This window comes from Pelodiscus sinensis, chromosome 18 (assembly GCF_049634645.1).
Source record: "Pelodiscus sinensis isolate JC-2024 chromosome 18, ASM4963464v1, whole genome shotgun sequence".
Lineage (NCBI taxonomy): Eukaryota > Metazoa > Chordata > Testudines > Trionychidae > Pelodiscus > Pelodiscus sinensis.
The window spans coordinates 8,261,073-8,275,261 of NC_134728.1; the positions used below are offsets into that span (position 1 = coordinate 8,261,073).

General features: G+C 43.5%; 1 long non-coding RNA gene across 1 annotated transcript in view; it reads right to left on the bottom strand.

Annotated features, from left to right (window-relative positions):
* Positions 1-4,799: 4,799 nt before the first annotated feature.
* LOC142818835 (uncharacterized) overlaps positions 4,800-14,189 on the bottom strand; it is a 68,451-nt gene continuing 59,061 nt past the window's right edge. The window contains exon 3 of the long non-coding RNA XR_012896487.1: positions 4,800-9,495. This is a non-coding gene — a long non-coding RNA (uncharacterized LOC142818835). The remainder of the gene's footprint in view (positions 9,496-14,189) is intronic.

A 14,189-nucleotide genomic window follows, 5' to 3' on the forward strand; every position in this document is an offset into this window, starting at 1 on the left:
CAAGTGGCCATGATGCCAAATAATACCTGAACTGCTGTGCCCACCCAGGCACTATCCTCAGTTATACACAGCGGTGATACTTCTGGGGGCCTATCCCTTGATTCTTTTGTACAACTGTAAACTGAGCCATCCTGTGAATCTTTTTCCCAATGAATTGTCAGAAACTTTATCTGTCTTTCTGGGAAGGCATGGGATGACTAGCGGAACTTGAGTGAAGCTACCCTGGACCCCTGTCTGAGAGTCATGTTAGCAGCTGAAGAACTGTGCTAAATCAGGCTTTAGCCTCTATCCTCCGACAGGCAAGCCAACTGGAGTTCAAAGCACTTCCATACTTGAGTAAAGGGCTTGTGTGTTGCATACAGGACTCAAGTCCAGGGCAACACTTGAGTTATAATTCACATTAACTCCAACTCGACAGTGAAAATAAGCCCAAAGGTGCACTAAAATAACAGTCTGAATCATTCTTTCAGCTCTAGTTCCCACTTGCAAGCCCCAAACTTGACAAACTGCTCACAGGCTCTGCTTCTGTTGCAGCTTTAAGGTTCTTTTTAGAAGACATGTTTGCACATTAAATACAGAAGAGAGTTTGCAATTCAAAGAACAGAACTTAGTCAAGTCCTTCTCTCATTCCTAGAGAAGATGGAGAGATAATACCAAAGATGTATTAACCCTGTGTCCATGAAAAGGTAAATCAGATGCACCAGCACTTACCTTGCCTGATATAATAACAAATATAATTGTATGAGCCTTTTCTTAATTAAAACACATAAGAATTCTCTAGCACTTTCTATCTTTATGGCACTTTCCAGCCATTAATTAAAAACTCCCTAAAATACCTCTGAGAGGAAGGAATTATCCTCCATTCAACACAGGAGGAAACTGAGGGTTAGAAGTAAGTTAATTGACTTACTCAAAGCTAAAATGGGAGCTAACGTTCAGGACTGGTATTGGAATTCAAAGGGTCCTCACTCCTAGACCTGTGCTTAGCCCCTACAATCCAACCCCTTTCTTTTTAATTTGTTTTTACACTTTTTGGACATGTAACTGCTTCTGTGATTAGCAGCTACTCCTCACTCAGGGCTCTTGCCCCTTTGGGTGCTGCAGTAGATACATTTGCCATCAGCAATGGCAATTGACTTGTTAAAAACAGCTAAAATAGCAAGTCTATGTTCTGGGCTAAGGGAACAAACAGCTGACCAGAATCTATTTAGGTAAGACTACTGGAACTTTCAAATTAAATCCCTAAAACTAAGTTGCTATAATTTCCCTAAACCTAATTTCTTTGATTAACCCCCTCCTTAATTTGGATAGACAGCTGATAGCTGTTTTAGGAAAGGAAAAAGTGTCCCCTGGCCTGAATTTATAGCAGACTAGGGAGGGGCATAGTTAGCAGCTGCACTGCATTGGTCAGCCCATGTATCAGTCTATTACTTGAGCAAAGTAATTCCAGAGGGTTGCTGGAGGACTAGGAATTCTCCACTTTCTGCAAGGGGTGGGAGTGGGTGGGAACTCATTCTAAGTTTTTCCAGTTGTGCTTGTTCATATAATGCTTCTATCAGCCCTTGACATTCCTGTAAATGTAGATGGTTCTTTGATGAGGAACCTTTGTCAGATCAAAATAATTCAGTTTGATGGGGTTGGAATTAAAATATAAACCATAACATGGTCTGAATGGTTCCTTCCTTGAGCATGGCTATAAAGCCCCAAACCCAGAGTGACTCTGCCAGTGTGTTACCAGAAAAGGGTGGATGAGGTGTTTTTTTGTTAGCTGTGAGTTAGCCATGGTTAAAGTATGTTCTGCAGAGCAATTGCTGCTGGTCTATGAGGACTGTCTATCTGCATGGCTCTTAAAGTTTATAGGTGCTGAGCTTTTGGGGGTGTGTGTAGGGGGGGGGATGCCAGTACATCTGAAATCAGGCTCATGGGGCTATTAATCCTTCTTGTTTGTAGCTGAAAAACTGCATTAAAAAACTCTAATAGGGCTTCTTAAAACTACCCTCATGCTTTTCATCCACGTAGGTAGCTGCCATAGTCAGGGATGTTATGCCATTTTAACTGAGAAAGACGATACTCGAGGGCTACGTCTAGACTGGCATGATTTTCCGGAAATGCTTTTAACGGAAAAGTTTTCCATTAAAAGCATTTTCGGAAAAGAGCGTCTAGATTGGCAGGACGCTTTTCCGCAAAAGCACTTTTTGCAGAAAAGCGGCTGTGGCCAATCTAGACGCGCTTTTCCGCAAAAAAGCCCCGATCGCCATTTTCACGATCGGGGCTTTTTTGCGGTAAACAAACCTCTGCTGTCTACACTGGCCCTTTTGCGCAAAAGTTTTTCAGAAAAAGACTTTTGCCCGAACGGGAGCAGCATAGTATTTCCGCAAAAACACTGACAATCTTACATGAGATCGTCAGTGCTTTTGCGGAAATTCAAGCGGACAGTGTAGAAACAGCCCAAATAACTGCTGTTTCCCTGCTCACTCACAATAAGACCCTTCTTGCTATGAAACTGTGTGCAAAATCTGAGAGCTCTGGCTCGCTGTGGTTTTTCATAAGTTAATATTTGTTTGCTATCACTTTGTTTAGGAGGGCCACATTTTTCATTTAAAAACTTTTTTTTTTACTAAAGCCTTTAAATTTCATTAGTTTGCACTTAAAAAAATAAATTTGGCTCCATCAGGGAGCTTTTGGGGGATTGTGCTTTCCATTTCCCACGTCACCTACACAGACCTGTGTCACTCACACCTGGCACGGTGACAGGGGAACACTTTTAACTATTATGGCATAGCAGCAATAGCATAACCCGACTGACAGCAAATCAGCACTTTCATAGACCTTGGTGATGAAGAACTTGGGTTTCAAGGTTTAAAACAAAAATACATGAGTTGACTGTAAATGTAATTCCTGCTTCCTATTCATTTCTGAATCATGGGTCACTAACCATGTGTCTCTACTGGTGACAATTTTTCATCAGGCCTACCCTATTGACAGAACTCTGGACTGTCATATTCCTGGAATATCCTGCCTTTGTTGACCTATGAACACTTCTCTGGGTGTGGGACATTTGGATAGCATGGGTTTAGGTTTCTATAATTAGGCACATCCAAGTTCTTCACACAGAAAGGTCACAGTCGTGAGAAAGTGTGACTAATGGCATATAAATGTCTAGTGGAGGGTGACTTATGTCATCTTTTTACATTAAAGCAGCTCCTTGTCTTATATAATATTCCACTTTGGTTTTTCCTCTACTCCTTTCACCACTGCAGACAGCCAAAGGTTAAAGTATTGCAGGATCTATCTATTTGTTCAAGTACTAGTAGGAACGTAAATAAATAAATGCCAGTTGCTTCCAAATTAAGCTGAGGTTTCACACAATGTGAAAATACTGGGGGGTTAACTAAATCAACTGGAGTCAGTTCTGTTCTCTGGTGTAAAACTGACATGACGCTGTATCCTATCCTGGGGGTACTGAGTTGCTTGTGCTCAGCACTAATTGGGAAATACCAGAAAGTTCTCAACAAAGGCTCCTGATTGCTGTCAGTCTACCATCTTGAAAAACAGTCCAAGCAGGGAGGCTCCTTTAACAGACTTCGGCGTTTTATTTATATCCTCTTTGAATAAATGCTGCTGATACTTCAGATCAACAGATTTAATGACAGCAGGCTGGCAAAAGGCCAGAACTGCAGAGTGCCACTAAAAGTCTTCACTGCCATAAAATTTGTTTAATGTAAGAAATCATATCGGGCCGTTTTTTGGTCTGGCATTTTTATAATTAGCAGGAGAAATCTTCGTTTCATCCCGCAGAAGCAGCCTCCGTTTTATGGGATGCTGATGTCTTTCCATGAGAAATGGAAGAACAGATTTTTTTTTTTTTTGAGGGAAAGGGGGAATGTTCGGAGCAGCAGCTTTTGGAGGTGCTTTAAACCACAGGGGAAGAGAGAGAATATGGAAACTAGGCTCTTACTTTACATCCCTATGTGACTCCCTGTGTACAGCTGAAAATACCTGTAGGAAGATCAGGAGCTCATTACACAGTAAAGAGTGAACACGCACCTGTACTCCCACATATGTGTTGGTCAGAATCTTCTTGCACTGACACTGGAGGAATGCCACTAGAGCAGTGGTCTCCAACCTTTTGGGGCTGCCGGGCGCCTGGGGGCAGGGCCACGCACGTGCCGTCTGTCCGGGGGTGGGGCTGCGCACGTGCCGCGAGTCTGGGGGCGGGGCCGTGCACGCATCACACGCCTGGTGGTGGGGCTGCACCTGCACCACATGCCTGGGGCTGGCGCCATGCGCCCGAGGCAGAGGCCGCGCGTGCGCCGTGCGCCCAGGGCTTGGGGCGCAAGAATGGCTTGGGCCGGCCCTGGTCACTTGACGGGCATACATAAATGCCCCAGTGGGTGACGTGGCACCCACAGGCACCGTGTTGGGAACCACTGCACTAGAGTAATTCCATTTACACTAGTGTAAAGGAGAACATCTGCACTATAGACATTGAGTCACGTGCTACGCTAATCTTTCCTTTCCAGCATTTTCCTTTTCTTCTAGTTGTCAAATGTAAGAGGGTTAGTTTGCAATCATTTGTGATTGTTCCTCCCTTCTTCTTAGCACGATGTGCTCCAGACGGCACCTGAGGATTAATCACCAAATTGGGTGATCATTCACTTCCCTCCCCGCATGGGTTATGGACAGAGGAGGAATGCAATGTGAATGCTGATCCATGCTCCCCATATTTCCTCCCAGTGCAGTATTGTGTATGGCAGCAATGCATCCTGCTACTGACAGTGCTTCCCATTAGGTATATGTGTTGTGACTTCATAGAGAGAGTTAATTGCACTCTCCTTTCCATTGGTTGTTTTTTGGTGACATAGAAGGTTTGGAACGGGTGCCATGTGAAGAGAGATTAAAAAGACTGGGACTTTTCAGCTTAGAAAAGAGGAGACTAAAGGGGGATATGATAGAGGTCTATAAAGTCATGACAGATATGGAGAAAGTGAATAAGGAAAAGTTATTTACTTGTTCCCACAACATAAGAACTAGGGGTCACCAAATGAGATTCATATGTAGCAGGTTTAAAAGCAAACAAAGGGAAGTTTTTCTTCACAGAATTGCACAGTCAACCTGTGGAACTCCTTGCCAGAGGGTAAAGACCAGGACTTTAATAGGGTTCAAAAAAGATCTAGATAAATTCATGAAGGTTAGGGCCATTAATACTTATTATCCAGGTTGTGTAGGAATGGTGTCCCTAGCCTCTGTTTGTCAGAGGCTGGAAATGGGTGAAAGGAGAGGAATCACTTGACGATTACCTGTTCTATTCACTCCCTCTAGGGCATCTAGCATTGGCCACTGTCAGAAGACAGGATACTGGGCTAGATGGACCTTTGATTTGATCCAGTATGGCCGTTCTTACATTCACCCCCTCCACCTCTTGGGATCATCCTCTGCACACTGACATTGACGGGAGCTTGGCCACTGACTTTAGTGGGGGCAGGATCAAGCCTCTTGATAGGCAAGTTACATTCCTTTTGGCCACTCACTGAATGCCAAAGCTGTGCAAGTAACCACCAGCCCCCATCTAAAGTGTGTCTATCACGTGTCTGATCCCACTAGAGTAAACATAAAGGCTACGTCTATACTGGCCCCTTTTCCGAAAGGGGCATGCTAATTTTCCAGGTCGTAATAGGGAAATCCGCGGGGGATTTAAATATCCCCCGCGGCATTTAAATAAAAATGTCCGCCGCTTTTTTCCGGCTTGTAGAAAAGCCGGAAAAGAGCGTCTACACTAGCCCGATCCTCCGGAAAAAAGCCCTTTTCCGGAGGATCTCTTATTCCTATGTCTACCCTGGCGGGTTCTTGTGCAAGAACATCTTGCACAAGGGTTCTTGTGCAAGAACTCTTGCACAAAAACACGTCCATATGGGCATGTGCTTTTGCGCAAGACCATCCATGGCAGTGTGGACATTCTCTCGCGCAGGAAAGCTGCGATGGCCATTTTAGCCATACGGCCTTCTTGTGCAAGAAACCCCTGCCGCGCATCCACACTGCCATCTTGCACAAGAGAGTTTACACGTGTTAGAAAAGAGTGTAGCTCTTGCACAAGAAGCCCTGTCTTCCCACGCTTTACTGTAAATCTTCTTGCGCAAGAGCGGGCGGGCAGTGTGGATGCTCTGCAGAAGAACGGCCGTTCTTGCACAAGAACTCACCAGTGTAGACACAGCCAAAGAGTTCTATTAACTTCAGTGGGCTTTGGATCAGGCTGTTCAAGCCCAGTTTACATTCAAGTTGCATTTAACCACTGCAAAATTTGACCCATTGCACAGATGATATAACACCCATTTCATTGAAGGCACCATAACAAATTTGTATATCCTTTAAAAAAATATCTCCACTGTATGTGAGGTCATCTTAATACTTCCTAACACCGGTATCTAAATGTGATGCCTTTTTAAGAATTTTTCCCTGCTGAAATGAGCCTGTCTGTTTTGTTTTTTCTAAATAACAATCAAGATCCTCATGCAATACACAGTGCAGCCTAATGCACCCTGTGGCTCAGAATCATCTGAGAGCATCCGATAGCTCTCATACCACATCCCGCTGAACAGCCATCTTCCTCTGCAGTATGAAATTGTTCCCAGCAGTGGTCTTTGCTGTTTTGTTTTTTAAATAAGAACCAGTTAATCCATCCCTAATGTCAAGTACATAGAATATGGTCTTTCCCTGGCTCATTTTATCCCAAAGTCTGAATTACTTGAGCGTTCTCCACTGAACTGATCTGATTGTAGTTAACCACTGTGCTTAACCTCTCAAGAGTGGGAGTCACAGCTTTGCAACAACAGGGAGTTTATGGTTTTCTTTCTGCATGATGATACGCAGACCCTCTTCAGGGTTCACTTGTTGAAACAGCTTTTTCAGCTGCCTGTCACACTTTAGGAAAGAGGTGGACAAAGCGAAGAGTGTTCAGAGGAGAACAACAAAAATGATAGGTCTGGTTTTCTAAATCTTTTAAGAGGGCAGGTTTGAAAAAAGATAAGGCATGTATAGATTTAAGAAGAGAAAAATGAGGGAAGACCTGATACGTCTTCACCTATGTTAAGGGCTCAGAGGAGTAGCCGTGTTAGTCTATAAATTTAAAAAGAATGAGCAGTCCTGTGGCACCTTACAAACTAACAAAGATATTATATTGTGAGCTGTTGAGGATAAAACCCACTTCATCAGATGAATTGGAGTGGAAATTACAGAATCCAGAGTGTATACAACAGCAAAAGCAGGTACCTGTCAATTGTAGGACCAACATTGATGACATTAATTGAACCAGGCTGAATATGTCCCATTCATAGCTTTTGATATGCAAATATGAATAGCAAAGGTAGGGGGAATTGCCTTTGTAGTGTGTTAATCAGTTACTATCTTTATTCAGGCCTAAACTGATAGTGTTGAACTTGCTAATAAATTCCAGTTCAGCAGTCTCTCTCTGTAATTGGGTAATAAAATTCCTTTGTCAAGGTAGCCATTCTTCTACAAAGGAAGTCCACTTTATGCTTTCTACTGAAAGATATGCCACTTGACTTAGGGCAGACTGTTGATACTGCTCCTTAGATGTTGGACTTTGTAGGGTGACACATGCTGCACACAGGGAGAGCAGGGGGAGTGTTGGCTAGACCCACTCCTTAAGTAAATTTCATTTAGATTCTATCAAATTTATCCCAGTCTCACAGGGAATATGTGCTGCTCAATGTGGCTTGCGTAGAGGAGTCTGGGTGCTGGTGCCAGCAGCGATACAACAAGGACTCATGATGGACATTTGGAAGGTACGGAGGAAAAGGGATTTCTGTGTGGTTTTGCTTGGGGGCAGGGCTGCACTGGGTTTGTGAGCATCATGTGAAGTCATGCTTAGCCTGCACAATGCATAGAACTACTGGTCGTTTGGCCCCTTTGATATTTGTGATCTCTTGCCATACTTCCTATCTTTTCTATGCAGTGAAATAGTTGGCTCTTTTGCCTTTAAAAATGTCTAGGACTGCTGACAATGGGGCAGGGAGAAGGAAGGGAAGCAACAGGGGAAGAAGGGAGCAACAGCCCTTGGGCGTGGCAATTTAAAAGGACGTGGGACTTGGAGCCCTTTAAATCACTGCTGGAGCCTCGTGAGGTCTGGCTCAGGTAACGCTGAGGTGTGGAGCAGTCCAGGTGGCTCCGGGAGGCTCCGCCCTTAGACCTGCCCCTTCTGTGCAAGGCCCCACCCCTTCCAGGGGGCTTGGAGATGAGCCCTTGCCACATTGCCCAGGGCCCGGCAAAATCTGTCGCCAGCCCTGATAACATCACTTCCATTGTTTTTCCCCTTAGACTTGCTTCCCATGGAATCTTACCTACCAACTCTCTACATTTGCTGTAGTCTGCCTTCTTGAAATCCATTGTCGTTATTTTGCTGTTCTCCCTCCGACTGTTCCTGAGAATGATGAACTCTTATCATTTCATGGTCGCTGTCATGCAAGCTGCCTTCCACTTCCAAATTCTCAACCACTTTCTCCCCATTTGTCAAAATCAAATCTAGAACAGCCGCCCCCCAGTAGCTTTCTCCACCTTCTGAGATAAAAATTACTGGAACCTTGATTGTCGACTGCCAGGGACTATTACTCATCTTACCCCTTTACACTCATCTTTTCACAAGGCAACTCAGAGGACCTCGTGTCATGCCCAATCGCTTTATTCTCTCTGTTTGGCTAGGCAGAGACCTTGGCTTCGGATAATGGGGCACCTTTTGTATCAGGAACGTTTCGAGGCTTTCTGACAAATATTGACACAGCGCTTTACTAATCGGCTGTATCCATCCGTAAGGAGATGGGGTAGGGGAAAGACTGCATGGGACTCCAATATTGAGGACACCGCACCCTATTGCATTACGTTATGCTTTATGGTAATCACGCTACACCTCATGCAAGTAAAACCCTTTTTCTGCCTGTCCTTCAGCTGACCTATGTGGACCAATCATTTATGCTGATAGAAAAGGCTCTTCACACCCCTTTTTTGACCTTGAAGCCAAGTGATGTAACTAAACAAAATGTGAGTTTCAGCAAGCATATCCCTGCAAGACTTCAGGTAGCCTATCCTGGAGAAGCAGGGTCGGGAAGCATTTTTGATGTTTCTGGTATGCTCTTATAGGCTGCAGGGTATGGGGCGTGGGAACAACACATTGTTAACCAGCCAGAAATACTGCTTGCTGAAAGAGCACGGAACAGGGAGATTGCTCACGCGTCAGTCTTCACATGTGCCCAGCTGCTTTGTTCAATCAGTCACTAGCTTCACACCATTTATTTGTTAAAGCAGAAGGAAAAGCAAGGAGGAGAAAAAAAATATTTACCTGGATTATGATAAAAAAGATGCTGACAGAATTTTCTCTCCCTCTTTCTTTTGTTCTATGAACTCTTAGTCTTTCCCTTTTTCTGATAGATTTCCCCTCCAAGGAGCATGAAAAATTGAAAGCATGGGGAACACCGTATCTCCTCTCTGATAGAAGGGAAAAGTACAGAAGCAGACATTTATTTACTGAAACAGGGATAACCCTATCATAAAAAGTGAGTGTGTCTTATTCAATTGCCTCTAAGCACAGCAGGGCCTGGAAAGGCACAGGAAAGCCAATCCTTTGCTGGTATAGTTTTGAAATCATCTCTGATGATGTATGAAACAGCACAAAGAATCTATTCCAATGGCTGCAGCCTGTTCCAGTCGCTCCGACGCACCACTTCCCTGCCGAGGGGTGTAGCTCGTGTGCAGAAATTGCATAGGCTGTGTTTTTTTCCAGGGACAGGAGAAAATGAAGGCCATAAAGACAATAGTTGCCATTTGTCCTCCTCCAGGGTTATAACCAGGCCTTGTGTAAAAGAGGCACCTTGTTTGCAGTATGTGTGTTTAGACCTGAATTTCACACTTCGTTAATTTTAGGGTTCCCTGAAGGCTCCTTTGTGCTGCTGGTGGGATTTGACCTTGCAAACGGTTTGTGGAGGTTTGTAGAGGAGGGAATCTGAAGGCTAAGTATCTGGCTACAGAGGAGCGTGTGCAGCTGTACTCGGCCCATGGGGACACCCTGACACTGTGTGCACGGGAAAAGCAAAGGCCAAGGTCAAGTTTAAAAGGATTTGTGGGAAAGGTTAGCGTAGCTTAGCTGCAGACATTTTTTTGGTGGCATCTACAAACAGTGCCCTGAACATCTGAATTAAATTAACTCTCTGAAGACAGACCCACTGCACTATAATAGAGTTGTGTGGCTGCTCTTTTTACAACCCATCCCTCTTCAAAACTGGGATTTCTGGTTATCCCACTGTAGTCGATGGATGGATGAATGGATGGATGGATGGCAAACTATAATAATATAGGCTTATTGCTGAATTCCAGCCCTGGAAAGGACCTTGAGACCACCTGACTGATCTCTTTAATAAAACAAACAAAGCCCTCCACAGGGACAAATTCAAGACTGCAAATGAGCAGGCAGAATACTGTACACTAAAGTGAAAGGAACACACCCCAGTTGCCTCCCAGCAACCGTTGCTGGATGAAGTTTGGATCCCTTCGGTTTGGACTTTGGTTTTGTTTGTTTAGGGTGAGCTCACAATGCTTTGATAATGATCCTGTCTGAGAGCAAACGGTTCCAAACATATGAGATTCAGAGCCGTCCGCATTTCCACCCATTTGATTCTTTAATGATGAAAAACAACTCGTAAGCATTTTAGCACATCCAAAGGTAAGACAGGCAACGTAAAGGATGTTCAAGAGCTTACATGAGCCCTGTTTTGTGTATGAAGGTGAGGGAGAAGACTGGCCCAAGAGTCACAGGAATTTCAGCTCTCCCCAACCTAAGCTGCAAATCAAAGTCTAGTCCATGTGTGGACCTCATGTTTTCAATCTCCTTCATTCGGGTACTTCCAACATGTGTGGATATGTCCCGCCAGTCTCCGAGGAGCCAGGCTTGCAAAAATGGCTTCAAATCTCTATGGTTTGCAAAAGTGTTTCTCTGTGAGGGTGTGTCTACACAGCAAAGTTATTTTGGAATAATGGCCGTTATTCCAAAATAACTATGCAAGCGTCTACACAGCCATTCTGCTATTTTGAAATAATTTTGAAGTAACAGGCAACTTATTCTGAAATCTGCAAACCTCATTCTATGAAGAATAATGCCTATGCCGAAATAACTATACCAAAATAAGGTGTGTGTAGACGCTCCACTGCTGCTATTTCGAAATAGAATGGCCCTGGTGAGGGGCTAAGTTATTCCTCCCCAGTGCCTCCTGGGGCTCCAAATCGAGATAGCACGTCTACATTGGGGAAGCCTGCCTCGGACTCATTTTGAGGTTTCCTTGCAGTGGAGACGTGCTATTTCAAAATAAGCTATTTTGGAATAGCTTATTTCTAAATGAATGTGCCGTATAGATGTACCCTGAGTTAGCTGCCTTCAGAATGCTAGTAGAAAAGCAGTCTGGAAGCTTCTAGATGTGTTTTTTCAAGGAATTGCAATGGGAACTAGGTGCCTAACTCCCTTAAATTCCTTTGAAAATCCCAGTTTATGCTTCCCTACTTCCAGAGCCCAAATACTTTCCTCCTCACCAGCCTTAATACTGAAAAGGAAGCATGGGGGTGTATGGAGAGGTTGGGGGAGTCCCTTGAGGAAGGCAAGAAGACTGGATCAGACAAATACAACTTCAACAATAATATAAACCATATAAACAAGTTGCTTTTGTTTGGGAAAGTTTGGTTGATTCTAGTTCTGTAGGCTGTGTCTAGACTGGCAAGTTTTTCCGGAAAATCAGCCGCTTTTCCGGAAAAACTTGCCAGCTCTCTACACTGGCCACCTGAATTTCCGGAAAAGCACTGACGATCTCATGTAAAATCATCAGTGCTTTTCTGGAAAAACTATGCTGCTCCCGTTCGGGCAAAAGTCTTTTTCCGAAAGACTTTTGCGCAAAAGGGCCAGTGTAGACAGCATAGTACTGTTTTCCGCAAAAAAGCCCCGATCGTGAAAAAGGCGATCGGGGCTTTTTTGCGGAAAACCGCATCTAGATTGGCCACGGACGCTTTTCCGCAAAAAGTGCGTTTGCGGAAAAGCATCCTGCCAATCTAGACACACTTTTCCAAAAATGCTTTTAACGGAAAACTTTTCCGTTAAAAGCATTTTCGGAAATTCATGCCAGTGTAGATGTAGCCTAGATGTCTAGAAAATGTATATCACCGGAGATGCCTTTTCCCAGTATTTTATAGAAAGAACACACAACTGATTTTTCCCTTTTCCTTGCAGCAACCTACTCCTATGGAGCAAGGAGCACTATTGTGCTGACATACAAAAAGCAAAGAAATGCTTTGTGAGTGCAGAGCTGGGTGAACAATGCAACACACTATTAATGAATATTAAATCCAATTTGAATTGCAGTTTGATTCTGTTACAACCCTTTCCATGAACGTTTAGGCACAGAAGATTTACTGCAATGAGGATGAAAACATACATTCAAAAGCAAATTCTGACTTGCATAACTAACTGATAACAGTGAATTTTTGAATTGTGCATTTCAAAGTTTACATGAGAATAAGCAATTTGACAATGAGATTAGTTACATACAGTAAATCTGTCCAGTCAGGGGAAAGGAGCCATGTCATGTGAGCCATGGACGCAACTGAAACAATGTGAATTTCTAATAATGACTATTCACAATGCACAAACAATCTGCAGACTAAGAATTATTGGCTAAAGCCATCAGCAAACAATTTAGAACAATGAATACATTGGAGGTTTTTGCACTCTGCTTGCTGTGAATTCGCAAACAGAAAAAGAGGTGAAACTCATTAAATAAGGCTGAAACTTCTAAAGCGATCCAGCTCTAGTAGGCCTAAATTATTAATTACAAATTATTCATCCAGCTCTAATTGAATGTCCCGTTTTGCTGAGCTAAACCCAACTCTATAATGTCCTGTTAACCTACTAGGCTCATCTCCAGAGCTAGTTGTACTGTGGTTTCCTCGCTCATTTTTCCACTCCTCTTTGAACCTGTCTTCCCTTATTCTTTCTTTTATGGAGAGAAACAGAAGGGGCTTTTCAAATTAGAACAAGGTTAAGGATTTTTTTCATGGCCTATTTATGTGAGAAAACTAAAGACTATGAGCTGCCACTGAGTACACTGTTCAAATTTCCATCTAATTGCTTGAAGATAGATTTGACAGTTAATTTTGATTTCTGAAGTGAGATTAAAGGAAAATCAAGTTTTCAAGGGTTGACTGATCTAAGGCTTTTGTTTTATTTCCATATGCAAAAGAAAATTTTGGGTTTTTTTTAAGTTCATTTAAGGCAAAATATTTGAGAGAATTGGAAAAGATGAATGTGTTTTGTTTTAAAAGGACTGACTCTTGAAGCTATAAAGTATGAAAGAGAGGAGGCAAAAACACTGGGGGGAAGCTGTTCCAACTGCCTAAGCATTTGACAAAAAATAGTGGAGCACAAAGCTGTTTGTGATAAGTTGCACTTCTTATCGGCAACCTGTCACCTGTCTGGAGTGAGAACCTTTTGTCCACCCTACCAAAACAAGTCAGAAAAATGGGAGAAAAACAAAAGTATAAATCAGAATGGAAGCTGGACATAGAACTTAAATGATGGAGATTGCCTGGCAGGGATCACTATAAAGCTAAATGTCAGATGTGACAGAAAGAATTACAGTCAACTTTAGGTTAGGAATCATGTGTGAGCATACGTTGGACATAAGGACAGGCACCCTGACACATCTCCACCCTCGCTGCTCAGTCAGCTGGAGACTGGGGCACCGACAGCCGGCATACATGGGATCTGTAGGGCCACAGAACTGTACAATACTACGGAGCAGAGAGGATGGTGTTCCTGGCTATTTCCATTGGAATGTGACTTTCAGTGCTGCAGATATTTTTTTTTATGCCACTGGCCCAAGAATCATGTTGCAAGGTGGGCACAAAGGTCAATGGTGCAGACATCTAACTGCATCCCGCTGCCTCTGCATTGCATAAATCTCCCCTTGATAGCAGCAGGCGCTGCAGGGATATCATCACTATTAGCTCAGGCCCTCAGAAATAAACCAACACTCACACACGTGGGGCCTTGAACTTGTTCCCTCTGAGAGATTCTTCCGTGTAGTGTCTGAGGAGGGAAAGAATTGACCTGTGTGCTGCAGTGGCCTGTGTGGTTGTTACGTCTT